At 44.2% G+C, this 27,763-nt stretch overlaps 1 long non-coding RNA gene across 2 annotated transcripts; it reads right to left on the reverse strand.

Moving 5' to 3' along the window:
- On the reverse strand, window positions 1-27,615 carry LOC133275866 (uncharacterized). Of its 2 annotated transcripts, none has more exons than XR_009745713.1 (3): window positions 27,567-27,615; window positions 2,819-2,903; window positions 1-499 (listed from the first exon to the last, which is right to left on the reverse strand). It is a non-coding gene; the product is annotated as an uncharacterized LOC133275866 (long non-coding RNA). The 2 variants fall into 2 exon arrangements; XR_009745708.1 differs by lacking the exon at window positions 27,567-27,615 and adding an exon at window positions 5,533-5,849.
- Between the last annotated feature and the right edge of the window lie 148 nt (window positions 27,616-27,763).

Consider the following 27,763-nt stretch of genomic DNA (forward strand, 5'->3'; position numbering starts at 1 on the left):
CCTGCCTTCTGCGTGCGGGCTCCCGGGGGCACCTGGGGGTTGCGGCAGGGGGGCCGGGCAGGCAGCGGGCAGCGCTGCGTCCGCGCGTGTCACGCCTCAGCCTTTATCCCGGTGGCGGCGGCGCGGCGGGGGCCGGCGGGGGTGGGGGGGGCTGCGTGAGCACCGCTCCGCCCCTCTCCGCGCCCGCGCTTCCCTCCGCACCGGGGCGGGCAGCACGCGAGAAGAGCGGGCACCTGCCCAAGGCGAGGCGGCGCGGCCACGGCCGGGGGATCAGGGCAGCCCCGTAATGCAGCGCCTGTTACTCAGTGTATTCAGGGATTAGCTCGTCTCGAAGTGTAGGGGGGACTCTGGGTCTCCCCTCCTGGAGAGGAGAGCGGGGAGAAGCCCCCCCTCCACACCCCTCCGGACTCCACCCCGGTCCGTCCTGGGGCACAGCAACTTCTTGCTCCCAAGCCAGCTCGCTTTTAGCGTGTCAGCGCGCACAATGCAGGGCTAATTCCTGCTGCAAAAGGCAAGTGGTGAGGAATCAATCGCAGGCTTTATGCAATCAAAAGGGATGATGGGTTTGGGGTTGGGATTTTTATTTTTTTTTTTTTTTTTTTTAAATTCCCTGCCCCAGACTGAATTTTTCCTGCTCCTTACTCCAGTCCTATTAATAATCCCATGCAGGCGATTGCAGACCGAGGTAAAGCTATCATTTGTATGCGCCTGAAGATTAATTTCCCCCATGTACCAACTCAACGGCATAGTTATCTCTTTAACAGGGAAAACAGTTTGGCTCCATTGTCGGGTTGCCAAGACCGCCTTTTGAGAAAGGGAACCCGGCTAGCCTCTGATCAAACTCAAAGGTTAGTTAAAAGACAAAAACAGCTGAAAATCTTCATGAATAATGCTGTTTCCCCGAGCCCAGTGTAGTGCAAACGCACATTTCAATGCCAGAGCATTTTGTTATGCTGCTCGCCTAAGTCAGAATTTCACAGAAAAGGCAGAGAAGAAAAGCTCCAACAATTAGAGGGGGCCTGTCAGAAAACATTAACGCCTTCCTCGCCCAGCCTGTCAAGCGTGCTGGAAATAAAAAACTGGCATAGCGAATCGCACCTCCACCCTCCTGAGCTAAGGGAGGGGAGAGGGAGGGGGGTTTAGGACGGAGAAGTAGAGAGAGAGGGAGACAAATGGACAGGCCCAGGCAGTTAACAGTCCCCCTCGGCTTTGCAGTTCACCCAAAAGCTGGAAAAAAAAAAAAGAAGGGAAAAGGACCTGCAGCTGGATGTTCTCTCTTGATACTCATCCATTTCTTTCATGCTCCTGAATGAAAGGACCACCACACACACTCACGCCGTCTCTCTGCATCTTCAACCTTTTCCTGCATTAGTTCTGCAAAGCACACCTGAGGTGCTCAGTGAAACAGCAGCATGGCAGAGCTGTTACCAGCCTTTGCTTTCTGCTTCCTCCAAAGTACCACTTCTAAGTTTCCCCATCTGTGGCCGTGCAGATGTCTGGTGTGGCTGACCTACAACCAGGCTGAAAGACCTCATGTCAGAGGAGCTGTGCTCATGTATAGCAGCAGAGGTATCTGTTCTTTAGATTGTGTAGGAACACTCATTTCAATGTACAGCTTTAAATACCTGTACCTATTACCTACATGCTCGAGTCTTTTTCCTTAGTGAAATACCTGCTGTCAAGGACACCAAACTATTTAAATCCTCCCTTGTGCTACCTGTAAGTGAACATCTAGGCTTTGACTTTCCCTGGCTAAAACACAGATTTTTCCAAAGCATTTAAATTATAAGAGAGATCTGCTCCTTCTCTTACTGTAAGTAAAACCTCAGTTAACCACTTAATCATCACTTCTCTCTCTTATTTTTTTTTTTTCCTTGTTGCCACTGCTGTCCCATTGCAAATGCATGTATATGTTAATATCTGGTAAAGACCAAATTAGTACTTCCATAGCCAGCCTTTTGCTGGCGGAGGTGGGAAGGAAGAGCAGGGAAGAATACTGCTGTGTCTTGTAGTGTTCAATTGTGGGTTGAAAAACTAAAATTTCAGCAAACTATGAAGTGACTGAAGAAAAGGAGTATATCCAAGCTTCATCTGAGGTGTTCTAGGGTGTTATATCAGAAAAGGGACACAGTGTCACAGTTCAGACAGCATGTGAAAGAAAGACAAGTCAGGCTTTGCCTTTGGTTGGAGAGCTGTGTAATTCCTACATGTCCTATGTGGAAGAAGCTCTGGCCTGGGGGACAGGATCCCCAGCCCTCCATCCCATGAACACCCTGGAGCAGCACAGTGCAGCCAGTCAATATGGTGCTTGCTGTCCCCTTCAGAGAAGGCAGGCATTTACAGCGGCTTTTGAGCCTGCTGTGTCCGCAGAATGATGTAAGCAGAGGAAGTGACCCACTGAGCACTGGTTCTTACATTGGCTCTGACATGTTAGTCCTGGGCAAACACAAACAACTGGTAGGAGAGAGGAGAAGTTTCATGAGGTCCCTTTTCTTTCTCTGTCTGGCTATCTGGTACTTACGGTACTAATTGCAGAGGGAGAGGTTGGGTAAAAATGCAGGGAAGGACAGGTAAAGGAAAAATTGTTTTTATTGAGGAGGCATTGATCTTGTACTGAAGCTGTCTAGATTCATTGCTGGCTATGATTTGGTCCTGAGATCCACAACTGCTAAACAGAGACCACAAGTAGTTCCTCACAGGTATCTGGGGATATGCAGCACTGGGGAAAGATGAAAAAGCTGGCAATACACAGCGAGTCACTGATCCAGACTCTGCTCTTATGCAAAGTGCTCTGGAAAAAGCCAGTGCACATTAGTACCTTCCTTATTTTTCCTGGGGACAGATAATCTATGTTTCCCTTCATCCCATTGTGAGCAGGATTCAATCTTGTTTGTGCTCTTCATCTGCCACCCCAGAAAGCGACAGTTATGTATTTTCCCCAGAAGAACTTCACTTCCTCTGATAAATCCGAGCAAACATCTGAATGTTGTCCTATATGTTACATGGAAGCTGCCTGGGAGCAAAATTCCTTTGAAAATGTTACCCACCAGGCCCTTTCTTAGACCCTGTAACAACTGCAGCAGTCAAGTTGCCCAGGTCTTCTGCTGGTGGCTCCTATTTTGCAGCAATACATTGGTTTCTTGTTTTCTGCTTTTATAAACTCCCAATAGCACTGGGGAAGGAAAGGTAAAAATTACAAAGACCCTTATAACCAGCCCCAATGGCACAGTCCAGGCCTTTGCGATAGGGGTAGGGATTGGAATGGGGATTGTGAAATGGAGCCCAAACTCACTTGGTCCAATTTCACAGAAGCAGATCAGGGAAAGAGTGCATGTTCCCCTTTTGGGATGGGGTCCTTATTCCTGCCTCCCCTGCCACACCACTCTCTTGCTCACTCTCCCCTCCTGCTGCTGGTTGGAGCTGTGAGCTACTTCAATTTACACTTACTGCACTGGCAGGGCTATATTACTCTGGAACAGGAAAGGAAAAGCCCCATATTAGTAAAGTGTGAAATGCAGTTTTGACTGAAAAGGGAAGCCATTTCGACAGGATTAGACCGTGACAGTGCAGATTAAAGCCCTGCCATATGGCTTGCTTTTACTTTCAGGTAACAGCGCATTGCTAATTAAGTAGTGATGACATTTCTAAATGAAAAAAGGAAAAAAGCCACCTGTATGTGAAATAAAGACAGTCAAGAGAAGGGAAGACATTAATCGGAGCTAATAATACTGGAAATCAGCCCTCTTTTATCATTGCGGTTGGCTTTAAATAGCAGAGGGAATTTGTTTGATTTGTTATTGAGTAAACAATAATTCATGTATGCACTCGGAGAGGTGAACACAGTGCTTCTGAAAGGTGCGTGACTGACAGTGCAGGAGGGCAAAGTCCAGCACTGCATCCAGGATAAAGCTGGAGAGGGCAATATCATAGAGGAGTTCCCCACCCTGCTTTACCAAGGACCTGCAAGAGGGTGATGGAGGGTTTCCCAGAGCAAGGCAAGATGCCAGCCTGCCTGCTTAAACGTCAGTTACATTTAAGCGCATGGTTCACTGTACTGGAGGTTTTAGCTTTTCCATCTCTGCTGGTGCACCAGAGAATGGTGGTATAACCAGGCAACACAAAACGTACAGTCCTTCCTACAGCCACTGCTGTGTCACTGTGGGACAGCAATAACTTCAAGACAATAAATGGTATTATATCAGACTGTTGGTCTACAAGCAACTGGTAATTAATAACCAATCCCTTGAGCCTTTCAGATGAAGAATGTTCTTCAAAGACCTGAGACTTTTACTTAGAGCTTCTAAGCAATGTCTGCATTTATTCCTCCATGCCGTACAAACTGCATTTGGAGCTGCTGACCCAAAAGGCTGAAGAACAGGCAGCAGAATGGGACACATTTTGCTTAATTGTCTTTTAGTTTTAAAGGCAAACCACATTTTAGGTTACCATAATGCACATCATGTTGGTCTGCCGGTCTGTGAACCCTGACCTAGAAAGGGCACTATCAGTGTCATATCCTTCAAGATTGAAGGTACTGCTCCCCCAGAAGAAGCAGCGCAACTTTATCTCTTCTCTCACTGTCTGTGTTGCCACTCAGATGTACACCAGTGTTTCATGTGGTTCTTACAGATTTTGCATGCTTAATGCTTTGAAGTTGGAATCGAGCATCCAGGTAAAGATCTAGAAAGATGGGTTTCCATGATGAGCCTGGCAAAACACTTTCTACTCTCAAATTTTTGCTTCTTTCTTCTCCACGTCTTCAGCCTCCAGTTTCTCATATATGGGGCTGTCACAGCTTGAGAGTTAGTCTGTGGACCAGCTTCTAGGCTAAGTTCCATTTGCAAAAGTCTTTATAAAAGCACTACCACATCCCTCACCAGCATGGTATATCAAGAACAAGTGTGGGGTGGAAGGAGACCAGGACAGACCAAGCACAAACCAAGAGGGAAAGCACAGACGTAACTTTCAGAAGCATCTCACTGCAAATACTAGTTCATAATACCCACCTGAATCCCAGATTCCTCTGGGCTTTACCAAAGGTTTGGGTTCTGCTTCTTAGGGATATGCTGGCGAGGATGGTGGCCAACTTCTCCTGCCTCTGAGGCCTGCAAGTCAAAGAGATGGGTAAAAACGTTGGCAATTGCTCCCATCTATACAGGAAGGGGGATGGTACAGATCGGCAGTATCACTGGAGGCAGTACAAAATGCTATGACAGAAGTCACGGTAAACATGAAAAGAAAAGAGGCTTCCTACCTAACCAACTTGCCATGTACTGCTGGGCAGGACACCAGCACAGAACTGATGAGCAGAAAGGGAGCATATAGAAAAAGCAGCGCTGGGCCAACATCCCTGAGACCGAGGCAGCCCCAGGAGATGATCCTATAGCAGCAAGCAGCACCCCAGGGCTCCCTCTCCTCATGTCCATGCATATGCCAGAAGAGTAATGTGTTTGTGCAAATGGCTTGTAGAGAAGGCTGGTAGGAGTGGAGACAAGCACAGCAGGGTGACGCCTTTATCCTCCATTCACCTACCTGGTCTCTTTCTGAACCCAGATGTATTTTCACCTTCTACAACATTTTGTGGCCATCACTGTGAAGGGATTTTGATGTAAAGACAAACAGAAATAAAATAGTTGCTGGCAGAAGCAGTGAGCAAACCTCCTTCTCTCCTCCCCTTCTCCAAAGTTTCTGTCAGAGGACCACCATGGCCACAGGGGCAGGTGATGAGAACAATGACAGGTCCATGAGCAGCACTCTGCTCAGACTGGGCTGTCCCTTGGCTTCTCTGCATGGCCAAATCCCGTCTTCTTGGCACATCACTTTTAGTTAGTGCTATTCCTTGCTCTCTGTGTGGGGAACTCCTACTGACCAATGGAGCATTTATAAATAGAACAATGTTTAATTAACACAACAGTAGGACAGACTTGTTGAAATACTTCCCAGACAGCAGGCAAGAGCCCTGACAAGGAGACTATTATGGGAATTTTAATGAATCCTTCCAGAGTGGGACAGCTTCCATACACCTACATTGCAATGACTAATTTTGTTTGTGAAAATTGTATTGGTAAATGATTTAGAGTGACAATAATGCTGGGGACCAGTGAACTGAATAAAGTCACTGGATGACTATGTGAAATGCTGCCTACAGGACAGAGCAGAGTGCTTACTAAATGCAATGCAGTCATAGGTCCAAGTGCCCAAAAGCCCACGTCAGACCCAGCTACAAATGTAGTTTGCATGAGGCAGGCAAAGAAGCAATTAAATAACCGAAACAAGGATCTAGCTGTGCCAGATGCCACCACAGCATGAAAAGAAGCAAGGACTGCACAGCGACTTCTGTGAGACACGACCAGGAGCATGTGCCTTATTAACACGGCTGTTAAATGCATGCCTGCTAGCTGCTGCTGCTGTAATTGAGACAACACACATATATCCTTGCCATCCCCCTGTCTAAGAAAACAGGAAATTAAAATCGGCTACCTCAGTGATGGGCCTGTGTGAGGTTCCCACCTACCATACAACAGCCTAGTCCTGCTAACAAGGATGTGTGAAACGTGAATCAAGGGGCACTGAAAGGACAAGGTTTACAATGTCACTGCATTCCCTTAAGTCCACCTCCTCCTAGCTCTGTAAACTACTCTTTATTCTCTATCAGAGACACTGTACACCATCAGTAAGCCAGTGGCTGTAAGCAGTAAGTACTAATGAGCTCAGAAGTTCAGAAACAGCCTCTTATCCTTCAAGATCTTAAGCAATGAAACTGCCAGGAAGACAGTATGCAAAGACAAATGGGTTATTCTTGAATTTGACATTTTAGCTGTGCACTGCTGTATTGTATGGACAGTAGCCAGCAAGGGATGCTCCTGCAGACCCTGTTCTTCTGACTTCATCATCATTGTACATTATGCATCTGAGGATCTAGATAGGCAGATTCAAGATATGGATTACCAAGCCAGGGAGCTTGGGGCCAATTTTCTTCTCTAGTTTTGCCATTTTGTTCCCCTTACTAGCGTATGCCATTTATTTTTTAGCTGAAAAATAAGGTGAATGCACTGATTATTAAAATAAGTTGCACTGAACTCCAAAAAAAGATGTTGGAAGTTTAGCTTTGCATGGAAGTGTGTGCTAGAATACTAATAAGCACAGGCAAATGCAGGTTTTGTTACCTTACTTCACACATACAGGAGCAAAGTAGTCTCTGTTTTTTTTTGCCCTAGACAATGACATACACAGGGCTGACTGACCAAGTCAAGAAAATTATTGCTGGAAACTTTGGTAACGCATAAGGATTTCACTGATCTGAAGTGGAACTTTGCAAAACGCTTGCCATAAGCATTGGTTTGCTGAGGAAAAGAGGTGAGCAAGGAGTGAATATGTCCTTTCTACTGCTACAGATGCTTCTGCACTTGGAGGTGCAGGTTGTGAAAACATTGATTATTTTTATCCACATGCATCTGTTGAATTCTTCCTTTTGCATAATGTGGAGCCTTGCCTGTCAGATTAACTCAGTTCTTCATGCCCAAACAAAAGCACTGGCCCCTGACAAATCCATCTACAGCACACCTAGCTCCATTGGTGGGCATATTATAAAAGGTAATGAGTTTGATACTCCCCTCAGCTCCAGCTGCCGTAGCAGTGTGTAATAAGCCCTGCTCTATGGACTCCGGCTCTCACACTAAAACGCCATTGAGAAGTGAGACAGCATGCCACTGAATTTAATTTACTGCTTAGCATCAGCTGGCCCCAGATGATGGAAGGTCATATGGATGGAGGGTCAAGTGGTATAAACAGCTCCAAATCTCCCTTCTGCCCAAGGGCTCAGAGCCAGTAAGCCCCATGGCAAGCAGGCACGGACCTGGAGGGGACGCGCTGGCTGAGCAGGCTCCACAAGTAGATTCCTTCAGAGCATCTGCTCTCCCAGATGAGGGACCCCTCCTGTTGACTGTATCCCATCAGCATTTTCACAGCAATTTCAAGAAAATCCAGTGCAATAGGCCAGGTTCCTTGGAGGAGCTAGTCTGCCGTTGTAGGTACTCCTGGTGGAGGAACTCTCCTACCTCCGTAACAACTCATCACACTGTGTTTTGCTTGTTAAGACATCAAAGATTTTTAGATCACAAAGTACCATCATTCTGTTTCAAGAAAGAGAAGGTGGAGAGAGAGTTTGAACAATCCAAAAAGAGCCAGTGCCAGGAGTTGAAGGAAAAAAAGAAGAAAATGGGGGCATGTGATGGTACCACCTTCAGTGATGTACAGCTCAAGGACATGCAGAGCCAAAGGCAGTGACACTGTAATTAATTCCTTCCAGAGGTTATTTTCTGCCATGGGTTTATATGAATATGTTGTAAGTGGCACTAATTTTGGGGGCATTTAAAACTAAGCCAAATCAACTAGAAATCTTGAAAGACTCATTTATTATAATCAACCTAAGGGTAACAGACCTGCCTCTGCTGACAACTAGTCATCCTGTGCTCCAGTGGATTATGATCCTAGGAAAGCAGTACTAAGACCCAGCAGCCTGTCAGGGAAGGGGTGTTCTTTCCTATTGGGAAGACGGGTAATGCTGTTTAAGGATTTTCCAGTCTTAAACCCAGAGATGTGACTGTCCATTAAGAAACAGTATGACCAAATTGGGGCCTCTGAAGTATGGAAATCTAGTGGGGATGGCGGGCCCAGGGCACGATGTGCTCCAGGCAATTTCTGCAGCTGCTCTTCAAAGACACAATCATTGAATCCAATGAGACCACCTGAGGAGCAGGAAGCCTTCTTGAGAGAGTAACACAGGCAGAATGAGACCCCCAGGGAGTGAAATATGGGTCTTTAAAAATCTACCTCATCGCGTGGAGGGGGGTTTCTAGCACAATGCGTATGCTTGGCTCAGCTCAGCCCATACGTGCACATGTTCCTTCCCTGCTTACAGCACACCAGGGGGTTCATGAAGGCGAAAGACACGCGTGTGGAGTGACAGGGGCCCAAAGACAGAGCTGCACAGCTACATGCCCATGTGGGCAGGCTGTGCAGCACAAAGCCAGGTCCCATCGCTTTTCCTGCATACTGGCACTGCATGGACCGACTGTGGGTTTATGCCCCAAATGTTTCTCTTTCTTTAGATATTGCCACCTCTGCCAGCACGGACAAAGACCTGTTTGTGAGGCTGCGCTCCTTTTCTGTGGGGATGACAGGTGGGAACTGAGGTCTGATATAAATATACCCTGGTCTGAAGTGGGTCGCGCATGGGATCTCGTCTAATTTTCCACCCTGAAAAAACGCAATTTTACTTTGCTCGAAACTTTCTCTGAAGAGAATGAGCTCAATTAAGAAAACCACAACAACACAACTTTTAAAAAATACCGTCCTTATTGTCCATGTGGGTTTTGGGTGGGCTGTGGAAATTGATTTACGAGTCAACCACTTTTCTCTTTTCTTGCCATCTCTCGCTTGAGTGGTTTGTAGGCCTTGGCCCTTTCTTTCACTCAAGGAGAATAAGGTTGTCTATGGAAGAGGTCAGCATTTCAAATTGGTGGAGTTCAACTGCACAAATGACATAGAAGTGACAAGAAAAGACAGGGAGTTTGGAGGTCATAGACTGCATAGCTCCTGGTTAGGGTTTTCGCTTTGTGATGGGACCTGGCACCAAAATGAATTAAATAACAGGCTTAAAGACTATTGAGGGAGGGCTGAATGCAAATCAAAGATAAGTAGAAGTTTTCTTTCCTAAAAGGGGAATAATTTTTTTCCTTACCTCCCCCTTTCCATATCTGCACAGGCAAGGTCTGCATGTTAAACATGATTTAGCAGGCATTATTCTGGAGCCTTTTCATCAGGTTTCTGCAGTGATTGCCTATCTTGGCCTATGATTAATGATCTGCTGTGCAATTTGGAGGCTATAATGACTCAACAATCCACACACAAACTATATAGTCGCATTCCTTTTGCAGATTTGCCAAGCTGTTACCAAGGGGCCCACAACCAAGCAGGATTGTTAGAGAGATAGCTAAACATTTCTGCAAATGCCATTCTGTCCTTATCTTGCTGAGAAGTGCGTTGGGCAGCAGGCTCATTTACAAAATTCAAAGCCTAGATTTCAGCGGTTTCTTAAAAAAAAAAAAGAAAAAAATCTGGACTGAAATAATCATTAAAAAGGCTGGTAAGAAAAGATCCTGGTATATGGCCCCTCAGTGATTATACAGACAAAATACTTTCTTTGTTTCCAAATTTTGAATCTGATTAATTGAGGCCTAATGCTATTAATGCAGCTTGAAAAAGAAAAGTTAATCTTTGGAAAACCAAGCCATAAATGAAATCTGAAAATCTAAGCAGATTTTGAAGCAAAAGCTTTGTCTTCATTTCAATTTCTATACAGGAATAGGTTATGATGATTTATTTATAGATTTCAACTGGATCAGTATCTGGGTAAAAAGTGTCTGTAGAATAACTGCTCTATAAAGTTCTTTTGTTCAAAAAATGGATCCTGATGAGAGTCATCTTGGAAAATCAATACTTCCTGTTTGTGAGGCTGCTTTCAATAAAAGTAAATGTAAACAGGAAAAGCAAGGACAGAGCAACAGATGAAATCCATCTTTCAGAAGGATGTCAGTTATCATATGAAAAAAATAAATAGAGAATAATCAATACATGTTTCTGCTTCCATTATTAGTTGTTAGATACAGCCCAAATAATTCAGTCATAATTGAAAGATTTCTGGTGTTAGTTCACTGAAGTCACATTCACTTTAATGATTCATCCAATCTTGGTTTCCTTTCTGCCTGTCTTGAGGGGCACATAGCTGGGAACTGGAAGGGCGTATACCAGATCCATCCTATACGTATTATTATTATTATCACTATTATTATCATCATCATTATAATTTTTATTATGGAAGTACCTGCAAGCTTTAAACAAGGATGGCACTCCACTGTGCTAACACTGAAACCTCATAATAACATTGTACTCTCATAATGAATGGTATCTCTTAGTCCTGTACATAATGCACAGAGACCCTGATTTTAGAAAGCCTGCATGGTTCCAGAGTTAAGTAAAACTTTAAGTGCTTCATTACATCCAGACTTAAGCAAATGCATCACACTTTAGTCTATGTCCAGCGTGGGGACTCAGATTTCTCCAAGCTATTTGGGAAGAAGGCCTTTCTTTGATCCCACTGTAGGCAACAACAAGCTCACATGCTCTGGCTTCAGAGCTCAACATGTTAGAAAGCACCTGTTTAGAGGAACATTTTTAATACTAAAGACAAATAGGAAGCAAACAATAAGTAACCGGAAGGCTCAGAGCTGTCACAGTTTCCTGCTGATGGGGAGGAAAGAGTAAGAAACCTCTGTCTATGAACACACTCAGGCAAAGCAGCATTTACCCACCCTTCTTTATACAGGGGCTTTCACCCTTGTGCCAACCCACAATAATGTGCCATAGAGGTCCTACTGTTCTGTAGGTTTTTAAGTAATCTCTGCCTCAAGTATGTACATAAATAAATAAAATCAGTTGGGAGCACACTGCTGTACAGCCACGATAGTGCTGCTGTGCATTTAAGTCTATTAATCTATGAATAGTGGTGTAGCTGACATTGCCTTCAGGGCAAAGGGATGGACTAGATTGGGGTCAACAACCTTTCAGTGGTGCTTTGCTAGCCTGTGGTTATCATACCCATAGCAGAGGTTATGCAGGACAGCCAGAGCTTGTCAATAACTGAAGATACTGCCCCTCAGAGAGTCAAATACCTGCTGCTGCAGTGGCATCATCAGGCTGTGTGAAACAGCCACTCCTCCTGACATGGAGAGTGAAGCAAAGAAAGCAGTGTGGATCTCTTAAACGTCTCAGATTTCACTTTCAGGATGCCAACGCATCTAGCTCCCAGCCTTGCCTGTGCCTCTGAAAATCAGCACCTGTCCTCTCAGGCGGGTGGTGTCTCCAAATCTGCTTGGGACTCCTCTTCCTTGACTTCATGAAACCACAAAACAGAAAAGTAAGCACTTTCACGCAACAAAAAAAAAAAAGTTCCAGAGCAGGTTTATTCAGAGGAAAAGTTTTGTCTGGGATCCAACAGGTGATTCTGAAAAGGATGGGGAAGTCAGCAAACAATGAATGCTAATTTAAAAGCCTCTTTAGTTTCTTTCTGTGTGAGTAGAGTTCGCTTGGCATCTCTGCATCCACATGGATAGTAACTTGCATGGGAGAAAGAAAAGGCATCAGACTTTTACCACCCTCTGTGGGAAAACTATCACTGACACGCAGTCTCCACAACAGCTATGTCCTTGGCTTTTCTACTGGAACCAGCTGTTTCAAATGTGGGTCATGTTTTCTGTGAGACAGCCAACCGCCTGCTAGGCAGTGTGATGAGGTCAACCCTCATTCACACTGGTCATCACCTCTCAGCTCCTTGTGTTTAGTGACCTTCACTTGAACTGTTGCTTAAAGGTGAACTGGACCGAGATTTTCAGAGGTCATGAGTGAATCTGAAGACAACAGTGTCTGGGTATGCAAGGGGGAACATTTCAGGAGATTCATTTTCTGGAAGGAAGTTTCCAATGCCTTCCACAACCGAGCTTCTTCAAGGTATCTCTCCCTGAACACCCAGAATTACTGGTGAGTTTTTGAAAAGCTCTTTCTCAAATTTTGTCATGCTCCCAGTTATCTAAGTCAGCTTCACGCTTGACATGGACCAGGTACATCTACAAATCGAACTGAAATATGGGTGACATGATGAGCTGTCCATCAGGTTTCTTAGCACACCACCTTGGATCCAGCCAGACTGGAAGCCTGCTACAACCAGGTCTTTTGAAGTATTTTGACATTTTCCTTTCCAATTCAGAGAAAGGAGCACAAACAGAGAAGGAGAAGTTATTTAAATCATTTCAACCTTAAGAAAGGTTCAGCTGAGGTGTGGCTCAAATGTTACCACTGATTATTGACAGGGACAGGTCAGGCTTTCCTCTGATTTCTCATCCCAAGGGATTTCATACACTGTAATCTCCCAGGTGATGCTTGTACACCTATGTTTCTGTGGACTGCTCAGTATGCGACAACCATAAGGTTGGACAATAAAGAAAGTACAGAGAAAATGACTCATTTTCTTTGAAACTGGGTGACTTGGCAGTATGAGAAATTATGTTTAGATGGATATGTCATACTGAGGTCACCATCAGTTTGCATGCATATTAAATTTAACTGCTAGACACATAAAGCTTATCCAGTTCCAGCCCCCTGCCATGGGCAGAGACATCTACCATCAGACCAGGTTGCTCAAAGCCCCATCCAACCTGGCCTTGAACACTGCCAGGGATGGGGCAGCCACAGCTTCCCTGGGCAGCCTGTTCCAGTGCCTCATCCATCTTATAGTAAAGAATTTCTTCCTCATGTCTAATCTAAATTTACCCTTGTTCAGCCTAAAGCCACTCCCTCTTGCCCTGTCACTACATGCCCTTATAAAAAGTCCTTCTCCAGACATCTTGTAGGCCACCTTTAGGTATTAGAAGACTATTAAAAGGTCTCCCCTGAACCTTCTCTTCTCCAGGATGAACAAGCCCAACTCAAATGAACAGAGGAGGAATAATAGTCACTCCAGCTTCACTCTTGGCAACTTGTTTTAGTCCAGATGTTCTAGGAGGAAGGACTCTGGTCTTTAGTGCTGTCTCAGAACTCCTAGAAGGCCAGAGTTCAAATGCTGGGGTTCAAGTATTAAAGAAGCTAGAGACTCTTACACACAGCTGCAAGGCACATACTAATGTGTTCCTAAGAATGACTTAAGCCAGGCCTCTCCTTTGATGAAAGAGGAAGTGAGTTTAGGTAAAAGTATGGTAGCTTTAAGAATGTGGACAAAAGTGTAATCTTCCACAAGGCAATGAGAAAACAACTAATTTCACCAGGATCTGAAAAATCTGCCCCAAAATCATTCAGAACTACTTAGAATCATAGAATCATAGGATAGTTAGGGTTGGAAAGGGCCTTAAGATCATCTAGTTCCAACCCCCTGCCATGGGCAGGGACACATCACACTAAACTATCTCACCCAAGTATTCGTCCAACCTGGCCTTCAAGCACTGCCGTACATATCAATGACTATTTGCCAAACCAATGGATGGTGAGTATCTGAGCTAGTAGATCATGTCTTTAAAATGAGTGTAACAACCAACCATGCTGGCTGTTGGCAAATACTGGCTGACAGTCGTAATCACCATTTGCATGGGTTATTTTGGGAGTCAGAAATATACAATTAGAGAAAGGAAAACAGGGATGATCACAGCTATTTCTAAGGAAGCCTGTCTATGGAAGAGCAGCTTGTCCAGAGTTGTATATTGTTTCTCACTTTTAACTTGTGGAACTGTAATTTTTGCCCAGCTTACAGAATCACCATTTTACAGAATCACATTTAAGGATGCATGTCAGTCAGTTGCAAAGACAGGAGCTAGAAGCTAATCCTTGTAAATAAAGAAAAGATATTGAGGGATCAGTCCCTTTATGGGGAATCTTTTTTTCCATGCCTCTTTTTAGTTATTTGAGCACCTTTATATGACAAAACCTGGTAAAATGGGGCCATAGGGCTAAAAAACCTAACAGCCACGAGCCTGGAAGAGACTGCAAGGAATAGGAACACCCTTTTTCTACGTTGCCTGTGGTCATGCAGAAGCACAGCACTATGAGAAATTAAAATCTTGGCCTTCTAATGTATTTTATCCTGCTTATTGACTAAATGCAGGCCGAAATAGGCATCTCTTGATAGGTCTTGTATACTCTGTTGGTTTTAATAGGAACTATTGGGCTGACTTTCCACAGATTAAGCTGTTAGTTTTTGCTTTATTTTCTGTAAAACAAGCACTGTAATCCAGAGATTACTAGAATAAACAGCAAGTGTTAAAACCGAATATATTTCATAGCTAACAACAGTTAAATTATAAGGGCTGGACCAAAAATCTGAGCTTCAGATTACCTAGTTAAGGGATCAGAAACACACAAAGAGTTAATATCTACTCCTCCAGATGTGAACTTCATTAATTTAATCTAAAACATCTTGAGAGATAATAAGACACATATTTTCAATTACAAAAATTATTTAAACAGCCCTAATCTTGCACTTCATGAAACCGTTTGCATTCACTCTAATGTCAAGCTCTGCAGGGGAATACGTTAACACAGGAAATGTAACATCTTCTAATTACAGTACTTCTATAAAACAGAAACAGAACTGAGTTTTGAAGGCTGAGCTGTAAGCAGGGACTACTCCATGGCAAATGGGGATGTAGAAGCAGTAGGGTCAGTTGTAGACAGATGGGGTATACTATATTTTAATTCTCTGTGGAGACATCATGCCTGGGAAAAGATCTATTATCACAAAATGTGTATCATTTTGAAGTAAAAGCACACTGTCATTGATTGAGTAGCTTCCATAGTTATAGGTCGTAGAAGAGAATTACTATGTTTTTGCATGCCTGACAGCTCATCAGAGGGTCGCATCCCAAAATCATATGCAGAATGGACAGCATCTATGCAATATCTTTAGTTTCTTGGTGAGAACAAGAGAGGCAGCTCTGACCTCTGCCACCTGTGGAAGGAGAGCAGCAAACAGCAGTGCAGTATTTCCCTCTCAGTCAGACCTGAGGCTATCTGAAAGCACCAATCCCATTTCACTTCTGAGGCTTTGCTTCAACTCTGAAGGCCTCCATGGTGATTACACTGCATGACTGTGCAGTTCAGCTTTTGGGACCACCTCAGCAGCTTTGAGGCTACAGCTAAGAAACAAGTGCCCAGGCCAGGATGTCATGTTGATGTACTGAAGCTTTAATAGATATATCATGAAAACCAATATGAATTTGCATATGGGAAAACTTCACATTATCACTCCAGACATGGTGCTGATGCTACAGCTGTGTGTTCTCCTCCATGGCAGTGGAAATGAGCCTACTGCTTGCATGGGTACATGGGAGGTCAGCTCAGAGGTGCTCATAGCCCATTGAAATTCACTGTGAGTTGGGTAATATCCTGCTTCAGTCTTTATAAATCCTGACCTCACCTTACATGTTCCTCCTATCTGATAAGATTTTCCCAACAGTAACAATGACTCTACTGCTTTGTAAGCAGTAATAATCTGCAAATAATATGGTGCTAGTAGGCAAAGACACCAGTTTACACTAGAACCTTTTGTATGACATGCTATGCAAAGAGCAAAGACTATTTCTATCAAGGGACACTTGCTATAAAGAGCTTTTCTGTCACATCACTACATCACTACACCTGGACATTTGGAGATGCAGCATGCATGCTTTTGGAGAGGTAGCAGCTTAATTCCCTCTTTGAACTTGACTAGGCTACTGCCTGCCTGTGCCTGACAAACTGACAGAGAAATGCAAGTAGGGAAACATATCCTTCCTGAAATAAATACACAGATGAAATTCTTCCCTGTGAGGGTGGTGAGGCACTGGCACAGGTTGCCCAGAGAAGCTGTGGGTGCCCCATCCCTGGCAGTGTTCAAGGCCAGGTTGGATGGGGCTTTGAGCAACCTGTTAGTGAAAGATGTCCTTGCCCACGGCCGGGGGATTGGAACTTGGTGATTTTTATGGTGCATTCCAACCCCAAACCTTTCTATAATTCTATGTGTATTGAAACCCAGCCTCTACCGCAAGCGATTACCTCAACTGCTTGGTGATACAACTTAGTGGTGCTACACCTTTGTTGTACAGGTAGATAACTGTCTCTCTCCCCAGCCCTACACCCCTATTGGCTACAGAATATTTGCCAATAAACAGCGCAAGAAGTATGGTGGCTCTTGGAAGGGCTCTGGCGCACAAAGAAATCAAAATCAGGCTTAAAATAATGAAGCAATCTTTTGTGCAAAAAGTTTTCAAGTGCAGCAAGGGATCATCCATCTATTCTACGTCCGCCAACCCACCCACCAGTATAAAGGCTTGGTAGTGTGGGGGACTGGGGTTGGGAGAAGGTGATGGGCAGGGATAGTTTTTTTCTTCTTCAAATTGCAATTGTTTGGGTTGCTGATCTAAGGTAAATGACAAGAAAGTGAAAAACACCACCAACACACATATTTCAACTGAAACGACTGCTTGGGATTATTTTTTTCCCCCTCTGTGTCTGTTTGAAGGTATTCTCCCAAGTTGACAAGCACGTGTTTTGGAGACCATTGAAAAGTTTCTGCCATAAATAGAGGAGGCAGCTTGGCTTAAGTGTTGCTAGGGAATACCTGGCAACAGGCAACAATAGTCCCTTTAGAGAGCCCAGGGCAAACAGTGACCGTGGTAATGGGGTGGGCTTAAGGGAGGCTCCTTGCCCAAAGCCCCTCCACTCACACTGCGCTTCCAGCCCTGTGCTGTGTTCCGGAAATTCCCTGCACAAAGCCCCCCATTCAATGGGAGGTGGGCCCGTGCGTGTGCTTTTCTGGCAGGGAGGGGGCTGCAGAAGGAGGGGATATTCTAGCCCCAAAAAAAAAAAAAAAAATCCAAACTTTTTTGAAGCACAGAAAGTGCTAAATTTGTAAAAGAAGCTGAAAAGGTTCAGAAAGGAGCATAATGGGGCCAGGGAATGCCCCCTGAATTTTGAACAGAGAGCAGAAAAGAGACCCTAAAAAGCAATTAGTGATGCTGCTTGTCGCTGAAGAGTGAGCTTGAAGGAGGTGGGAAGGCGCAGAAAGGAAGAGGGCAACTCCAATCACTTAGTAAAGTGCAAGAGAAAGGGGGGGGGGGTACGGCAGGCACAGGGAGAGAGAGGTTGGCGCCTTCGGGAATTTTTATAGTAAAGGCGGATGGAGGCACATGGCGAGGGCAGTGTCTGAGGAGCGCCTGGAGCCGAAGGCACATGTCAGGCTGGGTCTTGGCTTCACCTCCGCTGCTTATTTTTGCAAAGCTAAGGAAGCAGCAGGGCCAGGCTGTCTCTCAGTGTCCCAACGCGTGCAGGCTCAGCCTCAGATTCTCACCCATCCCTGTGAGGAGGGCTCCTCAGCCAAGCATCTCTGCCTGACGAATGAAGGCAAGAGGGGCATTTCTGAAAGACCTCTGGTCTCTTCCTCTCCTTCCTGCAGATCATTCCATTTCCAGAGCCATGCACAAACGCCTATTTAGCCCCACATTCCCTGTGCAAAATAAAAGTAAGCTGTCTGCTCATTAGCTGGGAGTTGTTAGGGGGAAAAAAAGGAAAAAAAGGGCTGTCTGAACAGGGTTGAATAGCTATAATCTTAATGGGTTGTCAGAAGTCTGCTGGCAGCAGGGTGAGGGCAGCCAATCATAGAATCATAGAATAGAATCCCCCTCTAGTCTTTTGTCCCAGACATTGTTTAGGATCAGTGGTAGCTCATTAGGTCGGGACAGTAATATTCCTGATGCTCCTGTGGGGCTGAGGCTTCAGACTGTGTCTTCAGCTGTTTTCTGATGTCAATCTGCTTCATGGAGAGGTATTTATCTCAACAAAGATCCTTTGGTGGAAAGTGCTATTTACCTTTCATATCCTGATTATTAACCTTTGACAAAAGTTGCAGCTGGAAGGGGAAAAAGGGAAGCTGAGAGTCCTGCCTTCATGAGCTGAGGTGTGTTAGAGTGAAAGGCAAGCTGAAAAAGCCAAGTACCTGGGGTCTTGGCCTACAATTTGGCCCTACAGTTTGCCTCCTTGTATTTCAGATTCCGTCTGAAAAGTAAGGATAATCACCCATTTTGCATTCTGGGGGTGGTGGAGAACAAAATATTAGAGCATGAGGTTTCCAGGCAATGGGCCAGATAAGTAGCTAAAATTGGTACCTTTCCTGCATTCAGAGGTCCCAGAAGGGCTGGGCTGCGTTGCTGTTGTTTTGTGTTTTTCTGGTTTCTAACAACAACAAAAAAAAATATTCTGAATTAAATTGTAAATCCAAATGGATTTTTTCAGTTGTTTATAATTCCCTTTACATCCTATACTTACTTTCAGCCTAGCAACATGAATCTGCTAAGGAAGGGAGCAAAGTTAAACCCCCACCTTCCTTCAGGCACCTCCACCTCTGACATACTGGGTGCAGATCCTATTCACCAAGGCAAGCCAAATCCCCAGTCTTGGTCATGTGTGCTGTTGGACAGTGTCACAAATCCAAAATGACTTATTGGTGAAGCGATGAAACTAAAGGATAACTGATCACACAGCAGATTTCCTTGTAATCACACAACACGTTTTATAGCCACTTGCCGCTCTCACCAATCACAGAGGGCAAAGTACATTGTCATTCTCTGCCCTCTCCAAGACTTTACTTCAGTATTTAAGGCCTGAGGTTTTCTAAGGAAACACTGAGAGCTCCGTGCAGCTGCCCTACACCCCTATTAAAATCCAGCCAAACTAACAAATAATGGTGAAATGATTTCCTTATTTATTTTGTGTTAGAAAACAGAGTGGACAATGAACTGCTCTCTGAAACAAAGGGGCAAGAACTACTCATCCTTTTCACTCCAATAAGAGGATGGTAAGTGCGCAAAGGTCGGCCTACAAACACAAGAGCACAAGGCAATGGGAACAACATCCCAGATCATTGGTGAGGGCAAAGCCCACCAGCAGCTGCCTCTATGGTGCTCCAGATCTGGCCAGAGCTGAAGCAGCTGCTGTGGGTATCTTGCAGACCAAAATAATTCCCCTATGCTAAAATCCTGGGAAATGATTTGATGTCTGCCAGAACACCATCAAAATACAGAGAAAAGCTTGTGACTTCTCCACTGTGGCTTAGCTGTGATTGCATTTGGGCAACTGCTACCTGGGGTGAGCTACAAATGAATATCATGAATTATAAGTTCTGCAGGAAGAGCCATCACCCCAAGGGGGGACAGAATTTCAAACCTGAATTAGTATATTCTTAAAATGGGGGCATATTCTATGCTTGGTGAAATACCTGCTAGGCTGAAGACTATTCCTCAAAGGTTGCCTAATTGTAAGGGAGAACAGGCATTAAGAGGTGCCTGCCACCAGCAGCACACAACAGAATGAGCAGGCCATGCCTCTGTTGAATAGATCCAAGAATGGATTTCTATCTGATGGGCAGCAGAAGAAATGCTGCCCAGAGATGAAACAATGGCACACATCTCATCAGCTGCAAGATGGGTTTTGCTGAACAGCTTTGCTGGGCTCTTTTTGCTGGCTGGTTTCTCTGGTACCCCAGAAACAGCTTAAATACTCAATCCGACACCTGGGCTACAAGGAGCACAGGTGTCTGTGACTGTGTTCACAGGATAAATCAAGCTTGGCAGGATATAGCAGAAATTTTTTTCAGAGTTGTTCAATAACCAGCAGCATTTCTACTATATGGCTGAAATACTACAACTAATGGGACAAGTTTTTCTCCCTACCAGCATCAAGCAGAGAAAAAACGATTACCACAATCACTCAAAGGCTTCTGAAATATTTCAATTTATTTTAAAACAATGTTGTATTTCTAACAAGAGAAGTAGAGAGAGATGAAGGCAATAGTAGCTCATACGTTTCTTCTGGCACATACTGACCTCTCTATCTTGTGCAGGGCTTGAAAACTGCAGGCCTGAAATGAACTTCTGAGGGTTGTACTGTGAGTCTGACTCTGTGTGTGATGATAAGATATACTAATTATGAAACTTTTAAATATTACTATTAGAGTGAATATTTTTGCTTCTCCAGAGGGCTGCCATTACAATAAACAAATATGATGACATGTTTTGGTGTTGTTTGAAATTTTAACAATAGACTATCTTGTCATTTCAGTATATGCTTTTGAGTGTGACAAAGACATTAATCCACTGCTAATAAATTATGCATTTTAAGTGCTATCAAAATGCCTACTTGCTGAAGAAAATCTTCTGCTACTTAAACATGCTTCTGTGTGAGCAAGCACATACTTACAGGCATGCACACCCGCACATATCTCTGCTGACATGTGCATACAGTCAAGCCCCCCAGGTACATATGAATGCATGAATGTTCAGACATGTATGAACATGCAAACCTGCAGACAACAATTCACCTACAAGCTGACAGGCACACTTGTACGCAAGACATGAATGCACATGCACAACTCGACACAACTACATATCTGCATGTATATACATTCCTGCATGCATGGTTAACTGAACATATATGCACAGATATAAACAAGTATACCTCAGAACATTCACCAACCCATACACACATCTATGGTGCTCATGCACTTGTACACATGCATACTTGAATGCAGGTGCACATAGATGCACCCCATGTGCATCTAATCGTGCACACACCCCCATGAGCATGTAATCACAGAATTACAGAACAGTATGGGTTAGAAGGGACCTTCAAAGGCCATCTAGTCTAACTCCCTGTAATGAGCAGGGACATCTTCGACTAGATCAGGTAGCTCAGAACCACATCCTCCTGGCTGTAAATGTCTCCAAAGATGGCGCACCTACCATCTCTATGGGCAACCTGTTCCAGTATTTTACCATCCTCATTGTAAAGACTTTCTCCCTCATGACCAGCCTGAATCTGCTCTCTTTTACCCACTGTCCTATTGCAACAGGCCCTGTTATAAAGTCTTTTCCCATCTTTCTTATAGGCCCCCTTTAAAAAACTGAAAGGCTGCTCTAAAGTCTCACCCAAGTCTTCTAGTCTCCAGCTGAACAACCCCAGCTCTCTCAGCCTTTCATACTCATTCAGAATCAAGCACACCCCGGCACACACCTATGCACACAGACTTGAATGCACCTACGTGCATACACACCGGCACCCCGCGTCGCGGCCGGGGCAGCACCACGGACAGCGCCCTCACTAAGCCTGGCCATTCCGGAGTGCATCCGTGCTTGGAACCCGTGAGAATACTTCTGGGATCACGAGGCAAAGTCACACTGGAATACTCCCGTTTCCTATCAAAATGCCACAGCCAAAATGCCTGCCAAGCACCTTTTGTTTCAAATAGAATATTCGTAGGACCACCTGGCTTAAACACTGAGGAAGTATGCCATCTTGGAAGCAATTCATGCAGCTAAGTACATAAAGAAGAGGTTTATTTCCACACTGCACCACAGGACAGCAATGGCATGGGTATTCTCCCTATAATGGTCATGCTTTCTCATGTCCATCTTTAGTGACTCACATCCAGCATGGAAACGCATGCCATAACAGTAGTTCATCCCTCATGCCGCAGCATGAAGCTACAAAATACCTTCTTCCTTAGTCAGTGAAGACTTCAAAAGTGATGGTCTGATTGAGATGATACTCCTAGCTTTCAGGTGAATGTGGCTGTGGTTCTTGCTGAACATGTAATGGTGGAAGGACATTGGGTTGTCTGGACACAACAGCTGAAGTTCACTAAGTCTTAATGCTCGCTTGGCCACAAGAGAGGCTGTTGAGCTGAGCCTTCTGGTGGTGGTTAGGAAAGCAGATTCATACATGCTAGGAGGACGACATGGAATCTATGTGTATAAATTAGCTCTATGAATGGCAGACAGGTCTGAGAAACACCAGCAGATTGAGAGTGACTGGCTGTAGGCTATGCTACTATTATATTGGTCTAGAAGTAGTGCAAGGTTCACAGACTCCAGAGGCAAAGTTTAATCTAGCATCTTCAATGTCAAGAACTCAGTCAATATGTTTATTGATCAGCTATGCAGATACTCTTTTCTATGTCAACACCCCCTTTTCTGGTACCAGAAGTTCTGGATGCTATGCGGCAGTATTCACCTTGCCAACCCTCAAACCTTGTACTACAAAGGCTGTGGGACTGAATACATGGATACTTAGTTATTGTGTCTGGTTATTCCTCTGAGATTTTTAAAGTATGTCTGAGAGAAAGGGTATTCTGGATCTCTGTGAATGTACTGGGCAGAGCATGGATTTTATCCAGTGGCCATGAAACCCTTCATGGGCTCTGTGGTGTTCTGCCATCCATAAGCACCCCCAGAAACACTTGAATTAGCAATGCTTACGGGAAATAAGGGTGTATATGTGCCAGATACAACTCCTTCATAGTTCTGACAGATTTGACAATTTCAACAAGCACAAGGGGAGAGAAAGGAAGCTTTGCAGCTACATTTTTAAAACAAGCAAACTGCCCAAGGCACTTTGAAATAGGGGCAGAATACAGGGGAGCACAGTGCCCACAGGGGCTGTACCTCCACATAGAAGATCACACTGCCATGCAGACACACTTGCAGCAGGATCAGCAGCTTTATCAGCCTGACACACACAGGGGCTTTTCCTCTCAGCCAGGAGTATTCGCTTGGGCTCAGCACTCTGTCAGCACATGCGCAGCCTTGAACTAGCAAGTTCAGAGCCAAAAGGGCGTCTTTTCCTTGAACTCCCTCACAACACAACCACAATCTCTTCCCCTGTTTGAGACTCAGCCAAGCATGCACTGTGCCTCCCTCTTCTTGATTTCTGATTGTTTATTGAGGTACAGTTTGAAACAGGGAAAAACACTTTACATGTTCCTATTTTTTATTGCCAATTCTAAGTTTTCAATTTTCTTTGCAGTCTTCCATGACAAACACAGTACCAGGTACACACTGACTTTATTACTGCATTTTTAGTTTCAGGCTTGTGGCTCATGGCATCCCCAAAGGGGTTGAATGCAGGCAGTACAGAGCTGGGCAGCAACAGATGCAGTGTATGCTTGGAAAGCCCAAGCTGGCCTTTGCCCAGAGAGGAAGCAAGGTTGCAATAAGCTCAATCCCTTAAGCACTTTATCTTCTTCTCTCTGCTGCAGCACAAGGGGGTACGGTGCAGTCAGGACTCCAGTCCTTGTCTGCTGATGCAGAGCCACCTTGGAGACTAGTACAAGATTAAGATGTTCAGCAGAAATGTAAGAAACTGGGGAGGCAGATCTCTGCTCTGCATTATTGGGAAAGAGAACTGACCACATATATGCCACAGGCAAAGGAGCAGACGCATAAACAAACTTGGAGGTCATAATCTCTGCTCTGTTGAATAGCTGGTTAGTGATACAGAGTCTGATATGTACAGCAAATGAGCATATATCCTATGCAGCCTCATGAGCACAGCACTTTGCTTACAGTTTGAACCTCCTGGCTGGGACACAACAACCTGCATATTACAGCCTGAAGAGTGAAAAATTCTGAAGTGATTTATGCCAATCTATTCCTGTTACATAAATCACTGTCAATTAAAGCACCATACTCATAAAAAATAAAGTCATATTCAAGACTGGAGATAACAGTGGCCTACAGTATAAGGACTGTGCGCAAGGGAAAACCCAACATCACATTAGGGTGCGCTAAAGCCCACAGCTGGTCATCACTTAATAAATGTATTTTGGCTTTGAAGAAGTTACACAATTCCTGAATTCAAATCCTGCAGTGAAATCTAAAAGAGGCATTAACCCTTTCCTCTTTAGGGTGGATGGGTAGTTGTGATTTGTAGAGCTCACAGAAAAGAAAATATTGAGACCAAGAAATATGAAGGCCTTAAAAGACAAATTATCATCTCCCCATTCAAATCATTAGTCAAGAAATTGGCTACAAAGGAGCAATCACAGGAAAGCATTTTCAAAATAATCCCAAAAGGCGGCAAATTCTTTCAGGATCAATGTCAAGCAAAGAAGTAGAAATATTTCCTCACAAGATAAGATAGGAAGTAACCACACAAAAGAGAGGGAATGCAGTTTTAGGTAAAGGCATCTGAAATGAGTCTTAAATAGGACTAGATCAAATTGCTGTGTTTGTATTGTCTAGAAAAGTGCCACAGTCCCTGTGATGGTGATCCACGCTGCCCACCCACCCCATACACACATGAATATGTGGTGGCTGCAAGGAGCCAGGCACAAGTGGGAGTGCCAGTGCCAGCTCTTCAGAGTTCACATCTGTCCCAGACCCATCCCACATCTGTCTGTGTGTGTGGTTTGTCAGGCTTGAGAACGTCCACATGGAGACCCTCAACAAGCGGCATGGACCTAACCTTGCCTTCATCACATGTTCAATAGCTTGCCACCACACTCTGACCATGCCTGAAACACATCAGCAACTAAAACACAGCACCTCTTCAGTGACTGCTCTGTACCATGGGACACCAGTGAACACACTGGTGAAGGAAAGGACAATCTTGTCCTTGATTTCAAGTAGCCACAAGGATATAGATCACAGGAGCATCAGCCACTGCCTAATAGTCTGTCTTAATTAGGAAGAAAGCCAGGTAGAAATGTCAACATAGCTTTTGTGTTTAATCTCTTAGATGAATAAATCCTTTCAGATTGGACAGTTTGACTCTGAAATAACTTATTCTTGTAGAGAGAAGTAGAGGGACAGATTTATTCTTTCTCTTTGCTAAGTGCTGCAAAGACCTTCCATTGCAGGCTAACCACTTTTTAAGTAATTATGTGCTTTCATTTTTGATGCTGGGAGCTGAAGCTGAATCCAGTTTTGTTTTTTTTTCCCCTTAATTCTTCAGTGCCAGTTTAGAAAGCCTTTTTTGTCCAAGCAAAGTTTCTCTTGCACTGCAATTCACCTGCAGGGATATTTGCAACAGAAATTCCATCTCAAATTCTTGCAAAAGACTGCTTTTGGTAGCACTTCAGGAGAAATGAGGACCCCCATGTATTTGGGAAATACCAAATCATTCAAGAAACAAGCCAGAAATCATTGTTAGGTTTAGATATGAAGGGTGTAGCACAGTCTTTACTGAAAGAAATGTGAGTGCTTGCTGAAAATTGATTTTAAAGTTTTCATGAGCTGTTTTCAGCACTTCAACCAAGCTTGGGGAATTTGTCCTTGCCAGAAATTCCATCCCCTTTCCTATGTATTTAAAAAAGGAAAAAATCATAGCTGTTTTACTGAAGACCATGAGTGAACTTGGGGTTCAAAACTGTGCATAACAGTCAAGGATGCTGTTTCTCTCCTCTGAGTAGAAACTCCCTTTTTGTTTTGATCCCTCCCCACCCCAGGCTGGCTTTACCACATGGAACCTATTCTTTGGTGGTGTTTCTCTTGGCTTATGTCAGTCTCTAAGAAGGAGACCCTGACTCTTCATCCCTGGTAGTGCTAGCTATTTCCTGTGTGAGATCACTTTGAGTAATTCATTTCTAAAAAGCCTGTCCCTGTGTTTGCACTGTAAATACACACACCGTGTCAGAAACCTCCTTTCAGTACATTCTGCTAAGCTTAAACAAAACTCTTGCTTTTGGAAACACTAGACAGGACATTGTAAATCATCACCTTTGAAGGCAAAAGGCAATGCCTTCCTTTCACTAAGTACACTTGTAAAGCTGCACACAGGTATTTTCCAGAACTTTGAACAATTCAGTCTCCCAGTAAGGAAAAAAAAATAAATGGCCTGCTTAAACACCTGTATGGAAAGTGATATCTAATCTTTTATGTTCGCTATTGGAGAGTGCTCAGGTCAATCAACAGTCAATAGAAGATAGTGGTAACTCTTATTTTCTATTTTAGTTTACAGTCCAGGGTGAGTATTTGTTTTTGAAAGATTGGAGGGGTTGGTTGGCAGTGCCAGGGAACCGGACTCTTTTTTTATCTGCGTGCATGTTATGAGGAGGAGGCAGGTGCAGAACAAGCTTTCTAACACCGTCGGCAGCAATAATCCCCACCTGAGCATTGACTGGCCACCTGCTCTTCAGGCACATGGATAATGCAGGCTCTAAGTTAGCCTAGTTCTACGTGTCTGCTAAGCAAGGACTCATAAAGGACTCAAATTGCAGTAACATCAGTAGGTATGTCAATATATCAATATTTGATCACTGACAGTGATTCCTTCTGGATTCACCCCAAGGCACACAGCCCAACCTGAAATGGTCTAACCTGATTTAGTGCACCTGTGGTTTATGGAGGACCTATTCCAAGCACTGCTGAAGTCGGCAGGTAACTTGTAACCTGATACCTTCCATGCCACAAGCAACCCAGCTTACGGTTAGAGCCCAAGCATCCTGAAAGCTGATGAATGCTGTGCTTATATAGAATCATAGAATTGTTAGGGTTGGAAAGGACCTTAAGATCATCTAGTTCCAACCCCCCTGCTGTGGGCAGGGACAGCTTACGCTAAATCTTATCACCCAAGGCCTCAGTCAGTAGTCAAAATCTAAGATCTCACACAGAGTTTGGGCCTCAATTTACAACGGGATTTATCATATTTATGGGAAATCACTTTCCCCTGTTTAGCAAAATATGCATCCTAAAATACATAGCATGAGACAACTGTTAAGCGGCACAACAGACAGGAAAATGCAGTCCAGAATCGAGTTTGCTAGGAGGCAGTGCAACTATTTTTATGCCAGGGAAGGGAAAAAAAAAAGCACAGATGAGGCTTGGCCTCATTCTGTTACCTAAATTGATTCATTTATTCCCTGTAAATTACAACTGTCTACATGGCAAATATTCCTGTGAGCCAGGACAACAACATTCCTTGCTCCTCAGTCCTGATATGATGCTGTACCTCCCCACTGACTGAAATACCAGGCTTTTCTCTCCTGCTGTATCTTACAGAGATGCCACAACACACAACAAGAAAACCATCTGTGGCAGGGAAGCCTTGCAGAAATAGAGCTCCACACTTAATCTAATGGGTTTTTATCTTTCAGGGGAATATGCTGTGTACCAACTGAAAGAGCTACCAGCTAAACATATTTACATCACTCACACCTGCAGGGCAGGCATCCCTGGGTTTAAGTGCAGGTGGGAATGGACGAGCTGGGGACTGAGCTCAGCTGAAGGGGTGTGAAGGAAGAAATACTCTGTAAACACCTCAATAGCACACAATTAAGAAGCAGGGAAAGTTAATTGTGGCTAATTTTGCAACTATGACAGATGAAAATGAAATAAAGGCATTGGATCCCCTA

The sequence above is a fragment of the Pezoporus flaviventris genome, unplaced genomic scaffold (genome assembly GCF_033815535.1).
Source record: "Pezoporus flaviventris isolate CSIRO_AGI_PZ_B2104156 unplaced genomic scaffold, CSIRO_AGI_Pfla_v1 ptg000002l, whole genome shotgun sequence".
NCBI lineage: Eukaryota > Metazoa > Chordata > Aves > Psittaciformes > Psittacidae > Pezoporus > Pezoporus flaviventris.